At 35.6% G+C, this 16,529-nt stretch overlaps 1 protein-coding gene across 2 annotated transcripts in view; it reads left to right on the top strand.

The window, feature by feature from the left end:
• AOPEP (aminopeptidase O (putative)) overlaps window positions 1-16,529 on the top strand; it is a 181,873-nt gene that overhangs the window by 37,820 nt on the left and 127,524 nt on the right. The gene's annotated exons all lie outside the window — the stretch shown is intronic.

The following is a 16,529-nucleotide window of genomic DNA, read 5'->3' as shown; positions in this document are numbered from 1 at the left end:
ACATGGCTTAGTGAAAGCCAGGAAATTTCTTTCTAAGTTTTCAAATTACATATTTGACACCTCTGAAGGATAATTTTTTTGAATAAATAAAGTTGCTGCAGTATCACTTTGTGAATATTATTTCTGGCTGTTATTATTTTAATTTTGTGTAGTGACTGAAAGCCACAGTAAAGGAGTAGTCTTCCAAAAGTGCCTAATTTGAGCAGGGACTGCATAACCCTATAAAACAATTCCCATGGAATGCTTTTTGGTTTGGTCTTGTAAAGTGAAAACTACAGCAATACTTGTTTTCTGAAACTTGATAAACTTCAAATATGTTTTTTCATTGTGTAAACCCATAATTTCTGGAGACTTAGATTATTGCTCTGTTGAAGGCTTGTTTTCCCTTCACTTGGGCATGTGTGCATGTTGGATTGCTCTTTAGGGATCTGAGCATCCTTGGTAAAATTCTGAAGTGACAGAAGTAAATGGTAGACAAAAGAGGTGAACCTGTTCAGAGACTGTTGCAGTTGTTGTTGGTTGATTTTGCAACCTGTTGGGATATTTTGTAATTAGTAGTAGTTTGTGCCCTGTTTTGTGGGTCTTTTTAAGCAAATTAACCCAAAAGTTCTTTTGATTAAGAACAAAACCAAAATCCTGCCCAAACCTGTGAAACAAGGTTACCAAAGGCTTTATGTACTTTTTCACTGATTTAAAGGGGTTTTTTTCACCTCTACTAGCAGGGCTTTTTTGAGTGAATTTCCTATGAACTGGTGCTAGAAAAGCCTGCTTTTCATATTGTTATTTTCCTTCTCAAAACTTAAATTCAAAATAGAATCTGTGATAAGAGGAAATTCGAGTCTAAATTGGTTGTGAAGCAAGAAGGATCACAGAATGCTTACAAACAAAAAGAGATACCTGTCTCAGATTTGTTTCTCCTAGTCTGTGAGTCAGACTTTTCCTGCTGATTCTGGTATTTTTCCAGAAGTGTGATTGTCAGGTAATTTCAGGTGGGCAACACAATAGGGGCTTTTAGATCTTTTGAAATACACAAATACTAAGCTATTTACTCTGGGGCAGCGATTCAAGGATTTGGGTTTTTTTCCCTTACAGAAAGCTTGAGAAGAAAGACAAATTGGAGGAAAAAATAGCTTGAACTCAAAAGAATCCAGACAGGATATTTAGAACATAAAAACAAAGAGGTGAAGATGAGATGTTTCTCTGCAAGTGATAGTTTTTCTTGTAACCATATATTCCTACATTTCTCCACAAGGCTTCCTACAACTTATCACAGTCATCTTCTGTAGTTAGTGGAATCATTTGGTCATTAAAAAGAATTCCTCTTCTGTGGCCACCATCAGAGATTGCAAGATTGTTGTTTCAATTTTACTAATATTTCCTTTCTGAGTGCTAAGTGATTGCGTAGGAGTTAAATGAGGCCTTCACCACTACACTGCTTTGCAGTGGGGATTTGGATCTTGTGGTTTTCCAGTGGTTTAGGGTTAGTTTTTTTTTCGCCAAATTAAGCAGTTTCTCCAGGAAATTCTTATACAAATGAAATCTGGTGGTAAAAGCTCTGACTTTCTATAAGTCAGAAGATAGGAATGCCTCTCTCATCACAATTGGGGTTTTATTTATATTTGGGGATTTTTTGAGACCTTCTGCAAGTACTTTATGATCTACTCATTGCCTCTGACTGGTAACTTTATCTTCCTAGGTCTTAGGTTTTAGGTCTTATTTATGCTTGAGCTCTTTGAAAACTTGTCTCAAGGTGTCTTTTGAAAATGCATTGGCACTTTGGATTTTCCGCACTTTTTTCAGCTGCAAGTCTTTCTTTCTCAGGCCCATAACGTTCACCCCCTCTATGTTATTGTACAGTTAAGTCTCTTTTCCTCATATATTGTAATTTAGTACTAGCTTTGATCACGAGCGTTCAGTTAAGTCTTCCTCTGCTTAATGACTTGGATCCTGTACTTCCTGAATTTGCTATTATTCCTATTTCTTTGCTGTCAGATCAATCTGTCATTTGGGAGACTTCATTCCTGAAGAACAGTTTTATTGAATTTATATTGTTCAGCAGCTTATTTGAAATGAGAATGATCCTTTTCACTTGAACATTTTGCTAATCCCTATATTCCTATGCTCACCAATATCTGCTAAAATGAGGTTTCTCAGGGCCTAGGTCACATTTCAGTTACTTTTGGTGAGAGGTAATAAATAGCCAAAACTTTTTAGTGCCTCTTGATCAATTGCTAGTTGTCTAAGCAAAGTTCTGATATTCCCTTGCCGTGTGAGGTCTGAAGTTTTCCTCTAATTTTGACAGCAGTGGGCTTCAAGCTGTTCTAGAGGCCTTTTCAGGTCTGAGTTTGATCTGTCATCTTCAGGAGACACTATCATGTGTCAAAAGGCACTATTTTCATCTGTCACATTTTCTGTGCTTTTAGAAAATGAATCCAGTGTTTTTGGCTAGTGTTACTGTTTTAATATTTTAATGCTGACTACCTAAATTTGCTTCTGAATCCACTGTTAAGCTGTGATTATGACATTCAATAAGCTGCTGCTCCTGTTTAACTAAGAGTGCAGTACTTACTTTTCAACACTGCCAGCATCATATGCTGGCAGCTTTGAAGCTATTTTGCCAAGGAGTATAATTATTTCTTTCAATCTGGCTTCTTTCCACTGTGTGTCACTTCCAGCTACTTTACACACCACTGTAGTACAGTATGTCTTTTTCTTTGAAATTAAATAGCCTTCTTCTTATTTGGTTTGTGCAATAACATTTGGACATGAGCATTTAAGTGGTTTATCACACTTCCACAAGAAAGTTTTTTGTTTTTAGATGAGAAACTCTGTTTGCTTACAAGGCCTGATCAATGGCAGACCTGTTAAGAATAGCTTGAGCAATGTTACATTTTCAGCAACGTACACATTTTTTGGAAGAGACCATAGGAAACACTTGGTCCAGCAAATGTAGAGAGATCTTATGACCCTTCTCTATTATTTTTGGAGTGTGTATGTTGAGAGGATTGGCTGACATTCTCTTTTGATTTTTTCCCTGTAATAAGACAGGAAGGGACACAGTACTGCCTTGCACCTTTGGCTTGAAAGAAGCTCCATGGATGCTGACTTGAGTCACAGATGTTTTGTCCTGGAGTCCTATGAACCTGAGAAATTTAATTGAGCTAAGTGACTTTTCATGATAGGCTTAAGTCAGTCCAGCTTTTAGGCAGTGAGTACATTATGTACCTGTTTTGCATTGAAATCAGTCTCAAATGTTAAATGTTCACAATTACAGTGTTGAACTAATTTCTAGTTTATAGATCAGCTTGCCTAGACACAGGCCAGTAACTTTACAAATTATTCTAAATGTCTTTTTGTTTCTGCCTGAACAAAAAGTAGTCTTAAAGTAGTCCCACACTTTCAATGGAGTTGACTATGTTAACAAGTAATACAGTGCCAATGTATTGGATGAATAAATAGTCTGAAGTAGTCAGTATGGAGACTCCAACATCTAGAGTCTATATAGTTTGAGAGATATACTTTCTACTTGATTTATTCTGGCTCCCTAAACTAAATATTCCTTCCTCAGCATTGAAGCTGTTCAAAAGAGTGCTTATTTTTTCACACACTTATGTTATTTTTGGATTGAAATGGTGTACAACTGCTACAGAAATTCCTCTCTGGTTTCCACAAGAAATAATCCAGCATGCCTGTACCAAAACCTCCCTGAGACCTGAAACAAATTGGAGCATGTGAATGACTGAACGACTTGCTTTAGAAATGCACTGTGGATCTAACTGAAAACACTAATGGAGACATAAGCATCATCATCCTCAGCAATAAACTCTCTTACCAAACTAAGTAGTTAACATACAAACTATGTAGAATACTGTTTTACTGTACTATTTAAATATAGTAACCATGTAGTTAACCCCAGTGGGGATATCTTATAGGTGGGAAGGTGATTTTGTCTAAAACAAAGCCTGAAACAAGGTAGGTTTCACTTGCTCACTGTCACACAGGCACCAGAATAGGTATGATGTCCAAAAAGTCTGTCCAACAGTCTGGCATCATGATATTTCTGTCCAGACGTTAGGCTGTGGGTTGGTTGCCATGACATAAAGGACATGCTTCACATCCTGACATGTCTGAGTTCTTACCTTGTAGGTTGCCTTTTTGGAGATAACAGCTTTTTCCTTATTTTCCCCTTTATGAGTGGTCAGGCTTTGATCACTGCTCTCTGGCTCTGGATCTGGATATCTTTTTGAAGCCTGAGTGACCTGGGAGCTTGATGACCTGCTAAATAGTGTGTCATTAACACAGGATATTTTGAAAGCCTTGTCTACCTCAGAGTTCCTTTGCATGCTACCATACCCAGGCATTTCCACTCATTCTCCCTTCATGTATACCATCGTAGTTTTCAGCAGTTCTCCTGCCAAAGATCAAACACTAATGAGATGTTATATTCTGTGGCTTAGTTTTTGTTCTCTCTATGAAATTTTTTCACAAAAGTTTTGTTAGAAGGTAAATCTTGTCACAACTTGTGGCTGTGGTGTTGAATTTGGCTAGGAAAACACAGGACAGTTTTTGGCAGGACACGTAGGTCACTAACAGCCCTATAAGCTACAGGTATTTAAGGCATTGGCGCTACAGAGAAGAGGTACAGAGCCATTCTGAATCCTGTGCCTTGTCTCAGCGAGATAAAGATGCTGATCAACAGAGTACACTGACTTCCTCTCTGAAGAATATATACCACTAAGTTAAACAAGCCTACTTAGGAGCCTTTGTGACCCAAGAAGACTCAGACAACACAGAAGAAACCATAACAGAACATGTGACTATATTATAACTAGCATGCAGCCTGGTTGTGGTGAGCCAATAATACTTGCAAAGCCTCTTGTTTGGCAACAATCAAATCAACTTTGAAGACTACAAGACTTAAGTATTTTTATGTTCAGCTAACTAGAACTCCTCCAGAAGTCAGTGTGTAGAAGTAACACTGCAGAGAAAAGGTGGTGAACTGAAAACTTAATGAAAACCAGCACGTTGATATCATGCCCATGTCTAAGAAGCGTGAAATGACTTTACCAAGAAAGGATTTTGCTGTGAGAGGAGGACTTAGCAGAATTACATTAGTAAAACTCTGGAGCAGTGTCTGTTCCTGAGAGCAGCATAATATGATTAAACTTCTTGTTAGTTGACATCAGCAGGAATTAGACACATCACACAGATCTGGGCCAGTGTTTGAACCAAGTACCTTTGATCTGAGAAACTGGTAATTTAGATTTTTGCATAAATATCAGCTAGATGATATACTTGATGGAGAAATGAGCTCCAAAAAGCTGGTAAACCAGACCTCCTAAACTTTCCTTGCTCAAGTCCAGCATGTACAGTTTTCAGTTTCTTCCCAACTCCCTCTTTTTCTGTGTCATTGTAATTAGCAGTAGAATCTACCAAACTGTTATTTGGTACCACATCAAAACCTTCATGAAGTGGTTTCTGGATGAGACTGACTGGTCCTTTGGAAGCTGGTAGAAGCAGCTTTAAGATATGTGAGGCAGAGGAAGATTTCAGGAAGTTTGAAGTAAGACAGACATTCCTTTTTGTATATGTGCTGGCTGACACTTTTTTGTATATGTGCTGGCTGACACTTTGTTCTTTAGCCTTTCATTTTTTGTTAATGCTGTATGGTTTGCTGGAAGGCATTTTCCATCAAGGCTAAAATGTTTTTTTGGCTGTCCTGGAGACAACATCCTGTCCCAACAGGTGGAGGCTGACTTTCAGATACTCACACCTGCGTGACTTTTCTGGCTAGACAGTGCAATCCACCTGTATTCAGTATGCACTGTGTAAAACTGGAAGGTTTGGGTTTTTGCACAGAACTTGGATTAGGTTTCAAGGCTTTCAGTATCTCTATCATACAGGCACAAAATCCTGAATGACCCTGTGGTGACATGCAGCACAGGGGAAAACTGAGGAACACTGATGTTTATCCAGGGAACTAAATGTCAGTGAGGTTGCTCCAATTTTGCCACATGAATTCTTCCAGGAAATAGGATCTATTGTGCCACCTTACTCTCAAGAGCAAAAGGCATGTTTTTGCCCATGCTTGCTTATCATAAATATTTAATACTGCATATATTAATAGAAATGTGTATATATACATATATATAGAGAGATATATAAAGAGTGAGAAAGAGATATAGCTATTGATATAAATACATATAAAACCCCCAAACCCTATCAAAACAGGAAACATCTTTGCTTCTGCTTTTTCCCTGGAGGAAGGATCAAAGAAGAAACAATGTGCAACAGATGTTATGTCACATGGCTTAATGCAGTATGATATAAAATACATACAGAATACAAAATACATACAGAATACAAATTTGCTTCCAGTTTGATGGTTGTTAGTATAAAACAAGTTAATTACTCCTCCTCACACATGTAACTTATTTTGAATGACAAAGCTTGAAGAAGACTTTCCAAACTTTGTGTATATGTTACTTAAACCAGTGCTGTTCAGATATGAGCTTTTGTTTATAGGTTGTGTATTGCCAGGACTGGTTTTCTGAAACATATAAAAACTGTTAAAATATTAAAATGATGAGTCCTGTAGCAGTCAATTTTTATTTTGTGATTTAGATTGATTAATTAACATCGCTTTAAAGCTTAATGAAAGTGAGATTTTATTTTCTACAATTGACAAGAATTGTTTTTTTCTGTTGTCAAGCTATGAAAAAAATCATGTTTTACCAGTAGAAGTATTTGCACTCTATCTCAATTGATATTGCAGCAATAGCCAGTTGAAAATTATGTGTATTCTAACAGCCTTTCTTATGTATTAGAGGTTTTTATTATGATAGTATTGTTGTTTTAGTTAATTAATATTCAAATGGGAAGTGCTCCAAAAGCTAATGAAAGCTGTTAGGACACACACATTGAAACAAACCTTAGACCTTGTGTAACAGAGTGTAAACCTGCCCCCAGTGACTTCATAAGTAACTCAATGGTGTAACAAGAACCCCTTTAGAAAGTGACTTTAATGGTAAATGGTTGGGTTTACTGTTTAGTTGCACTACAGAAGTTAATAAAACCAAATCAAAAAGATGTGTTAATTCTTGTCCTGGTTTGTAATGACAATTCTGCACTGTGCTTTTGTTTTCATACACATGCTACCAGGTGTTATGTGTGCAGTAAGTTATTAAGGTATTATTAAGGTAAAAGCTATTGAATACATTGCATATTTGGTGTGAAACTGTACCGGGCAAGATTGGGTTGTGCATTCTAGACACTGTGAAATTATTCTTTTAATGAAGAGTAGTTGTGTCTTCAATTAAAACCTGAGAAGATAGGTGGCAACTTTTTGTAGAAATGCAAAAGAACTTTTAATTGCATAACAAGTTTGAAATGTGCTATATTTGTTATATCGGCATTCTAAGTTGATTATTAATATAGTATTTCAGGAGTGTAGAGCAAGTATTATTTTATATTTTTCTCCATCTAAAAGCAAATCAGTATTTTACTTGTGTCTTTCTCTTTAGTCTTATATTATCTTAAATATGAACCATTGTGAAGGTACAGAATGGAGTTTGTTATTATTTTGTGCCAGCAGCATTTGTTTATGAGCTTTTATTTGTGGGCTGTTGTAATATTTGAACTCCTGTATAAAATAATATTCTAAACAGTCTATTGCTTAACAGGAATGCTAAATGTGTCAAAACAAAAACACCTTTCCTGCTTTCCAGTAGTAACCACCTTGAAAGTAGAAAATAACACAGCTGTCAATTGTTTTAATTAATGCAGGTTAAGATACCAAGCATTCATCATTATATTTTCCCTCTACTTACAAATAATGTCACACATAAATCACATTATTGTGATAGCGGACCATTAAAAATTGTACAAGCTAAGTAAGAGATTAAGAGGGTTTCACTGCTCTCTTTTTTTTTTTTCTCTGTGGTTGACTGTTACTTATAATGATTTTCAACATAGATTAATTTTAAGTTAAATGGACATAATACATGCTGAAGATGATATCATCTTACAGCTATATTTTCATGAAGAGAACTTCTGTCATCTCTAGATGTACTGCCTCTGTCTATTCACATTTAGTTACCATTACTCCCACAGGTTTTCTCAGAATTGCCATAACTTCTCAGTCTCATGAAAAAGTCAACACTCTTCACATTTTGAGTAATGCATATTTGGTAGTTTTTCAAAGTATTGCTACCTGGCTGAGGTGTGGCCCCTGTTCTACTGTGTGCCACTTGGAACTGAATATGTTCTCTGTTTTTCTGAAAGTGCTTAGTCCTCCTCAGATCACTGCCCATGCTTTGCAGCCAGAAGAAATTTCATAAATGTAACTGGCCTTAAAAACTTTGATTCTATATAATATATCCTGTTCTTTTGAAACATCTGCATAAATCTTAATGCTAATGGGCATTGCATGCTTACAAAGAGGGAGAAGGATAACCATTTGTCAGAAATTTATATCATCTTTGTGATGTGATTTGTTATGATTTCTGTGTTGCATTCAGGCATAAGTTTTTCTTCAGTGTTCATATTGGTGTCAGTAGGAGGAATGCTTTCATAACTGCAGCATATAATTGTTTGTTTTTAATTACATAATATATGGATCAGTGCTCAGAACCCAAGATTATTGGAGCCAGAGAAATACCTAAGTAGAGAGACATGGGTGAAATGGTTATAAATTAGATATCTTAATCTAACATAATATGTCTCAAAATGCAAAGCATACTTAAGATGTTGATCTTGACACTTGGGAAAATAAGAGAGATACGAGCATTCCCAATCAGTTTATAAATATAACTTTTCTTTGGATTAAAAAAAAAAAACTGAAATCAAACCTTGAATTTAATGATCAGTCAATGGATAGATGTTCTAGAAAGCTTGCCCTTTACCTCATATTTTTTGCGTAGCCAGATGCAGCTAAGCACAAATCATCCAGATCTGAATGTAATATTGTTGTGCTGTAATCTTGTTGTGCAGTTAATGATCCAAGATGAGAATTTTAAAAGGGCTGTTATTATATTAAAGTTTTTTTAGTCTGCCAGCTTGTTCCTTTTGATTAGATTTTGCTTTTAGTATTTCATATTGATACAAGAATAAATCCTTCATGTTTATAAACTGTTGTCACACTGATCTTTTCTCTTCTTGACTTGACTGAAAGTGTGAGACATATTATAAATAATAACTAGCCACTTTCTCACATAATTTTAGCATTTTGTTTTGCATATGTGTATGGTACTTTGCCCTCTGATTTTTTGAATAATGAATTTTGTGTCTTTTCGTGTTGATTGAAAATGAAGCCATGATTTGCAATATACTGTCTCTCAACTTCTGTGTATCTTTTACATGTGCTATCCCTATAGTTACCACTAATATTGCATGTGCAGTGAAAAAAATTGCAATATATGTGTCCAGTGTGTGTTTTGAACAGTTAAAATATTTGGTCATTTTCTTCCTCCAAAGTTATGGGTGTTGCTAGTTGTTGGGCCTTTTGAAGTTGAAACTCCAAAAGAAAGAGATTTTTCAATGTTTCTTATTTTCTCATATCATTTTACAGAATGTTTTTCTACATATGGGCAGTGTGTCCAGTTTATCTGCTCATGTTAATAGGTATGAGGTTGTATTATGGCTAACCTATGTATTGTATTGTTATTATGGGTAACCTGAGTAAATTGGGTGGCTAAATTAAAATCTGATTTGTTTGCCTATTAATATTCTAATTTCCAAAAGCACTGCAAGAAGTATGTATGAGAGAATTTAGTTGTATTTTTTGTATTTGGTATCAAGCGACCAAGGTTTTTCATCTTGTGTATAAGTTCTTGTAATGGGACTAAACTAGCTAATTTTTTTGTTTCAACTGCTTCCTCAAGCCCCTGACTTTGACCTGACTTGGCTGAGTTCACTTGACTAATCTGGCAGTATTGGTTACTTGGGGTATTTGCTCTGTGTGGCTAATCTGTGGTGCTGTCATCTGGGTATAATCCTAGGATCTCCTAGACACTGTGGGTCTCAATGCTTGTGCCAGAAGAACAGCCAGCTTTCTGTGGACTCCTGAAGGAGAAAGAGTTTTGTTTAATGGTAGTGCCTGCCTTCTTAGAGTTCTGGTTAAAAGCCATACAGGTTTGAAATAGATTACATAGTGTTTCCTCTGCAACTGAGCTGATACAGCATTTTGTAGGCAAAAGAATCTATCTTCTACCCAACTAGGTTTTTTTTGTGCGGTGCGCTGAGTGCAGGGAGAGCGATGCACATTCTGCATTCTTTACTGTTTCTCAATTCTGGCTTTTGCTTAGTAAAGCTTCCTGTGGCTTCTAGTCTGTAGTTTTACCTATTCTAAGCTTATAAAAGTAAATTTTAAAAACCCAAGCAAACAAGTTTGTAAATAATCTCAAATTATAAATATCTAGACCTTGTGTCATATTTTAAAATCTGAGTTTGCAAAACCTGTGAATGTGTATAGTATACACATGCATTTGTGTTACATTAAATCTAAGTGATTGTGCACCTGCAATATTTTTGTTTATGATTCTGTTTCACTCTTTCCACAGGAATTAGACAAACAGAAAGTCGAATTATATGCACCATTTTGAAACCAAACTGCCTTTTCCCAAGTGTATAATTCAAAGGAAGAAAAAGCCAGTGTTCAGATGGAAATAATTGTGCTGATATAGTCAGATGTTACAGTTCTGTAGTTCCACTATAGAGAGACAAGGAATCTCAAGATAATTTACTTTTCTAGGTCATGATTTACCTGTTGCTGCTTACAACTAAGAGAATTTTACTAATTTACCGACAGGCTCATTAGAACTTTTCAGTGGTTTGAAGAGTGCCACATACTGGCTTTTACAAATAGGCTAGGGTTTTTCTGGTTAAACTGTGAGTGTTCTCAACTTTGTTAAAAATATCTGCTCTCATAATTTTTTTTTATTAAGTCAGAAAGTCATACTGAAGCTTTGGCAAAGCCCAACACCTAATGGTTTCTTGCTACAGAATGTTTAAATTGAATGTGACCGGGGTCATTCACTAACAAGGAACTTGCATAAAAGGATGGATTCTGTGGGGCTTTTTGTATGTTGCTAATTGCAGAGAGCAGGATGCTTCTCCAAGAGCCTTTGAAGAAACTGTGCAGTAGTTTCTATCACATGTTCCTTTATGAGATATTAGGGAATTAGGTGGTTTTTTATTTGTGGGGTGTATATTGTAATGTGTTTTGCCAAGACCTGACAATTTTTTTTGTGTTATGTTTGTCAGGGCGCAGTGAGGGAGTGTTTGAGATGGTCTGTGCTTTCATGGCCACAGGATGCTGCAGATACCCACCTCCCAATTGTTATACCCAATTGTTATGTACAGGCTCTGCTTTCCCCTTGTTTGATTCACAGATTTCTGTAAGAAGGAGTTGGCTGAGGTTCAGCTAGAGGTAATTCTCATAGGAAGCTATGAAAAAATATTTTGTGTTATCTGATTCCATTGGTGAGAAAGAATGCTTGCTTTTTTAGGAAGTCTCATCTACTGATTTAATAGATTCTGCTAATGCTATGACATCATAGTTGGAGACAGCTTTTTGTGAGAGGCACATTTTTACGAATTTATTTGTATTTACATATTTACAAATTTATTTACTGGTCAATGAGTGCATTTTTTCAATTTAGAGCTTTCTGTTTTAGTTTGGGGTATGGGTATTGAAGGCCTGTTGTCTGTCTTGGCAAGCCAATTGTTGGATTTTTAAAAATGTATTTAAATTGTAAACTTGCCCAAAGTTTTATGTGTGTAAATGCTGTACAGATGTAAATATCAGAGTAAAATTCTAGTCTGAGATAAATGGATGTCTCTCTCCCACTGGAATAGCAAGAGTTATATGCACACATGTGAGGAACTGACCTAGGCTTTAAGCATTTTCTCAAATAGTTATAAACTATGAACATAACTTGCTTTTATTTCTCTGTATGAGCATCCCTAAAAGAGCTCAAAGCAGAACTTCAATTCAAGAATAACTTCTTCACAGGTAATTACTCTGATTATTTCAAGTGTTCACCTTCTGCATTGCATTTTTTGCTTTACTTTTTTTTTTTCTTTTTCAGCTTTGCTTTTGCCATTTTTTTTTATTTGTATGCAGGATATGCTTTTAACTGGCAAAAAATCCTAAGCTGATGAACTGGTTTGAGTCTGATTAGAGTCCTGCCCATGGACAGTAACATAAGCATCAAACCTCTCATGCATCCACCCCATATACCTCTAGGGAAAACAAATCAGTTTGTTAATGGTTTTGTTTATGCTTTCTGTGTTTATAGCATACTTGTACTGCTGTTTCTGCTTTGATACTAAGACCATTTCAAATTTCATCCAAATTACCAAATAAAGCTGCAACACTGCAGTAGCCAGGAAAACAAGAGACTGGACAGTAACAGGTTTATATTAAAATTCCTACAAATTTTCAATTCTTAGGCTAGTATCTGTATTCAAGGGTTGCCAGCAGTTGTCTACAATAACTGGAGAATTACTTCTGTAGTTATTCATTGGTTTTATTTTATTTTAATTGAAAGCAAATCCTTCTGAACAAATAAAATTGATAAAGTTTGAGAGTTAGTATGCCAAATGATTCTTGTCATTCAGCAGAAGACAATAGTATTTGGGTGATAGCTTAGTTCAACTTTTCTGCATATCACTGCTTCATCTTAACCTAAGAAGAAAGATGTATTTCTTTGCAAAGTTCCAGCTTAAAAACAGTACAGTACAGAATTCCTTGAAGAAAAGTCTATTCTGCATATTCAGGATAAATCAGCATTATAGGTTGGGGATTTCCTTTACTGGGCTGTTTTGTGCCTAAACAGAGATTTCTCATACCAGGACTTAATTGATGTGGGCATCACATAGAGATGTATGTGGGGGAGCATTTTTCCCATAAGCTGCCACTTCCTTTCCCAACTCTGTGTCTACTTCTGTGTGTGTATATTTAGTTTTGGTTTAGAATACTTCCTGATCTTCCTGACAGAATTCTGACTGGCGAATGAAAATTGATCAGTCTTTGTCCTCTTCGTGGAGCGTGGGTTAGGGCTTCATAAGAAAATCTTGGATCAGAGCATAGGAGAGCTCTCCTAAGAACTTTGTGCTTGCAGTTGTGTACAGAAACACAGACACCTCCAGAGTTTCCCGATGTCTTGGATAAGTTCCTGCTTGTTAATGTAGCAGAATTAAACTGCAAAGACAATATAATAAGAGCTTGAAGGAAACAGCTGGTAGTTGAGGATCTTACAAGGGAAAAGATCTTTTTGTGGTCATGTATGTTACTTCTGCCTTACATCTGGTGCTTGTCACAAATCTGAACATGGAAATACAGGAGATCTGAAGGATGCTTCAAGACTTGTCTTTTTTGGAAGAGGAGATGGGGCCACATAATTTATTAATAAGTTCATGTACATAGATATTTTAGCCCTTTTGTCATAAAGCAGGGATTTAAAAAGATAAAGGCTTTAATTCTGTCGGCAGATGCTAATCTTTGTAACAGATTCAGTTTGAGTAAAAATGTGAAATATGGTTGGAGGGTCCTGTGTTGCCCTTTGCCACGGCTGTTAAACACTGTCAAGTCTTGTTGTCATATACAGTAGTTTTTATTGCCTCTAATGAAAGGAAGAGAAGTGTTGGTAGTGCACTAAAACACCCCAGTATTCCCCTCACTGCAAGGCTCACAGAAGTTGTTTAGTATTTACCTGTTAGACTTAAGACACCCATGCTGACACCAAAATTCTTGCAAAATGTCTGCAAGCTGGTCAGTTTGGTGGTTTCAAATGACCTTGTTTCATCTTGCTGTCTTTAGCTGTTTCATCATACACCACAGGAAAAGGTTTTTCCACTATTATTGTGACTGCTTTGAGCATAGTCCTATACCTGTGATCACTGTGGAAATTATAGCAATGGTCTGCTCTTTTATATGTAATTCTGTGGGAGTTTTTAAAACTTTCTATTTTAATCTTATTTTTTATTATCTGCCTAGAAACCACCCTCTTGATCACATAATTTTAAGACTTCTGACATTTGAATACAATGAATCCATAGAATTCTTAATGGTGGGTAATTTTCATCCTTACAGAGGCAATAAATCTGTCAAACCCCTCAAGCAATGGCATGGATTTCTTGATGTTTTGTTCCCTTTCTCCTTTTTGAAAAGGTTGCTTGATTTAAAAATGTAAGGCTAGTAACTATTGTTTTTATTACTAATGCTCAAATATCAAAGCAGGTGTTCCAACAGACTTTACTTTCAGCTAATCATTATAACCTGCTTATTCTAAGCTTAACTGGTGTGAGTTAGCTCTCTTTGGCAGTAGATTATTTCTCTTTCCTGAGGTGTAGGAAGCTTTTCTAATTTCTTCCTTGACATGCAAGTACAAGCCAAGAAGACTGAATAGGACTGGTTTGATACAGTGTTTTGTCATTATATGAATATCCACATGTTTGTCTTAGAAATGTTTAATGGAATACATAAGAACATTCATTAAACCACAATGAAAAATGTGTTGAAAGGAGAGGAGACATTATAGGACACATTGCGGGGAATCTGGGCTGTAGTGATATTAATGTTTTAGTTTATCCTTGTACTGAGACTGTTGTAGCAAATGCACTGATAAAGACAATAAAATGAGGGATGGTTATTATGATTCACTTATACTAAACATCTGAAAAAAAATTCATTGCTAGTTTTTGCACTTTCTCTGCCACTGCGAAAGTTTTAAGGTTTTTATATTGTATGCAGAGCAGATTTCTCTGATGTATATGGGTGATGTTCAAATTAATCGTCATCCCTCTCATAGGGAAGAATATTATTTGAAAGGTACAAGCAGATTTCTATACCTATATGAGTAAAGGAACAGTTTCGTTAGAATTCCTAAAATGCATTAAACTACATCAGTTGCACTTTGTAAACAATTTAATCTAAAGTCTCCTTCTATCTGTTCCAGCCAAATAATTGCAACATTGTTTGATTTTTAGAAAAAAATGCTAATGACAAGCATCCATGCTTTTCAAAGTGGATCTGTACTACCATTAAATGCTAAACATTTAATACAGTTAAAAACAGATTTGCCTGCCTTATTTTATATTTCAGTGATTGAATTTCTAGCATAGATTTCTTCTGATTGTGCTGACTAAGGAAAAGTTGGGTTGTTGGGTGTTTCCTTTGAGACAAGATGAATGGTGGAAGTACAGAATTTTTCAGAGTGTTGTCAAAATACAATCATTAGTTCATTAAAAGTTAGCACCTTTTGCTTGTAGGTCATTATATTTGACTGGAAATTTGAAATTTTTTCTTTTTCATTTTTACAAGAGCTGATATGTGATGTATTACAGTCAGAGTGTTCTCATATGTATGTTCTCTGCACACATTCATGCTTCCCACCAGGTTGTGGCTGTGGCTGTTGTAGATTCACTTTTGGACTAATGGACTAATATGAAAAATCTGCTTGGAGATTGTGGTTTATGAATAAAATACCATCTTTGTTTTCTCAGATAGTTTTTGGATTTCCTTTGTCTGTGGTAGGATGAAGGAAATAGGTGGTTTCACTTTAAATTTAAAGAGCAGTCTAATTTTTTGCTGGGTGGCAGGCATCTGGATTGTGATGACTGCTCTTTCCTCAATACTGTGTAAATTCTACCTCTGCTTAACGAAGAAGGTTACTATATGCTTTGCTATTACAAGTTTATAATAATTTTGACTTTTAAGTCTAGTTTTAAATGTTGAAAAACATTTTGAACAGTGAAGTCATATTCATTGATAATGTTGACATTTGTGATATGATGCTGCACTGGTATTTATTAAAATTTAATTTCCCTTTAATTATGGAATAATTTTAGATTTTCAAGTATCTCTTAGATTACTTGGAAAATTGTTCTCCTCTGCTTAAATTGTCTGAAAGTAAAACTTAAGGTAGTGTTTTGAATTATAAGGAGCCAGTACAGTGTATTTAATTTATTGTATACAGAGGCTAATTTGTGTAATAAACATGAGGGAATTTGCTCCTGGTGATATGGGGGGTTTTTTTATGATTACAGGTTGGTAATGATAGCAAGTTTAAGCAAAGAGGTAATTCTGAATAGCCTTGTTAGTCTTCTTGACAATAAGTTTATAGACCACCAAAAGAGAAGTGCATATTATTTGGTCACTGAACAATTTTTTAACAACCTAAATTAGACCTTAGCATGTTGAAATGTAGAAAGAGATTTGTTGTCACTGATAGAAATGGCTTTGCTACTATCTTCTACATCTTACATATGTGTCTTAAAATATTTAGTAGACTTGTGTCTTTGCACATAAAACTTTTTGCACTTCTGAGGGCTAGCTGAAGCACCATGGTATTTTACTTACAATACAGTGCTGCAGACAAAAATGCAGCATATCAGAGACAAAATTGTTAGTTTGAAAAGAATGCAAGGTTATTCCTAAGTGAATGTAGAACTATGACTTTGAACTGTTTGGGGAAAATTTTTCTCTTCCCCACTGGCTTCAGTAGCATAAAAAGGTAAAATAATCT

Source organism: Lonchura striata, chromosome Z, assembly GCF_046129695.1.
Source record: "Lonchura striata isolate bLonStr1 chromosome Z, bLonStr1.mat, whole genome shotgun sequence".
In the NCBI taxonomy this organism is placed as follows: domain Eukaryota; kingdom Metazoa; phylum Chordata; class Aves; order Passeriformes; family Estrildidae; genus Lonchura; species Lonchura striata.
This window is presented reverse-complemented; position numbering and strand designations above follow the sequence as displayed.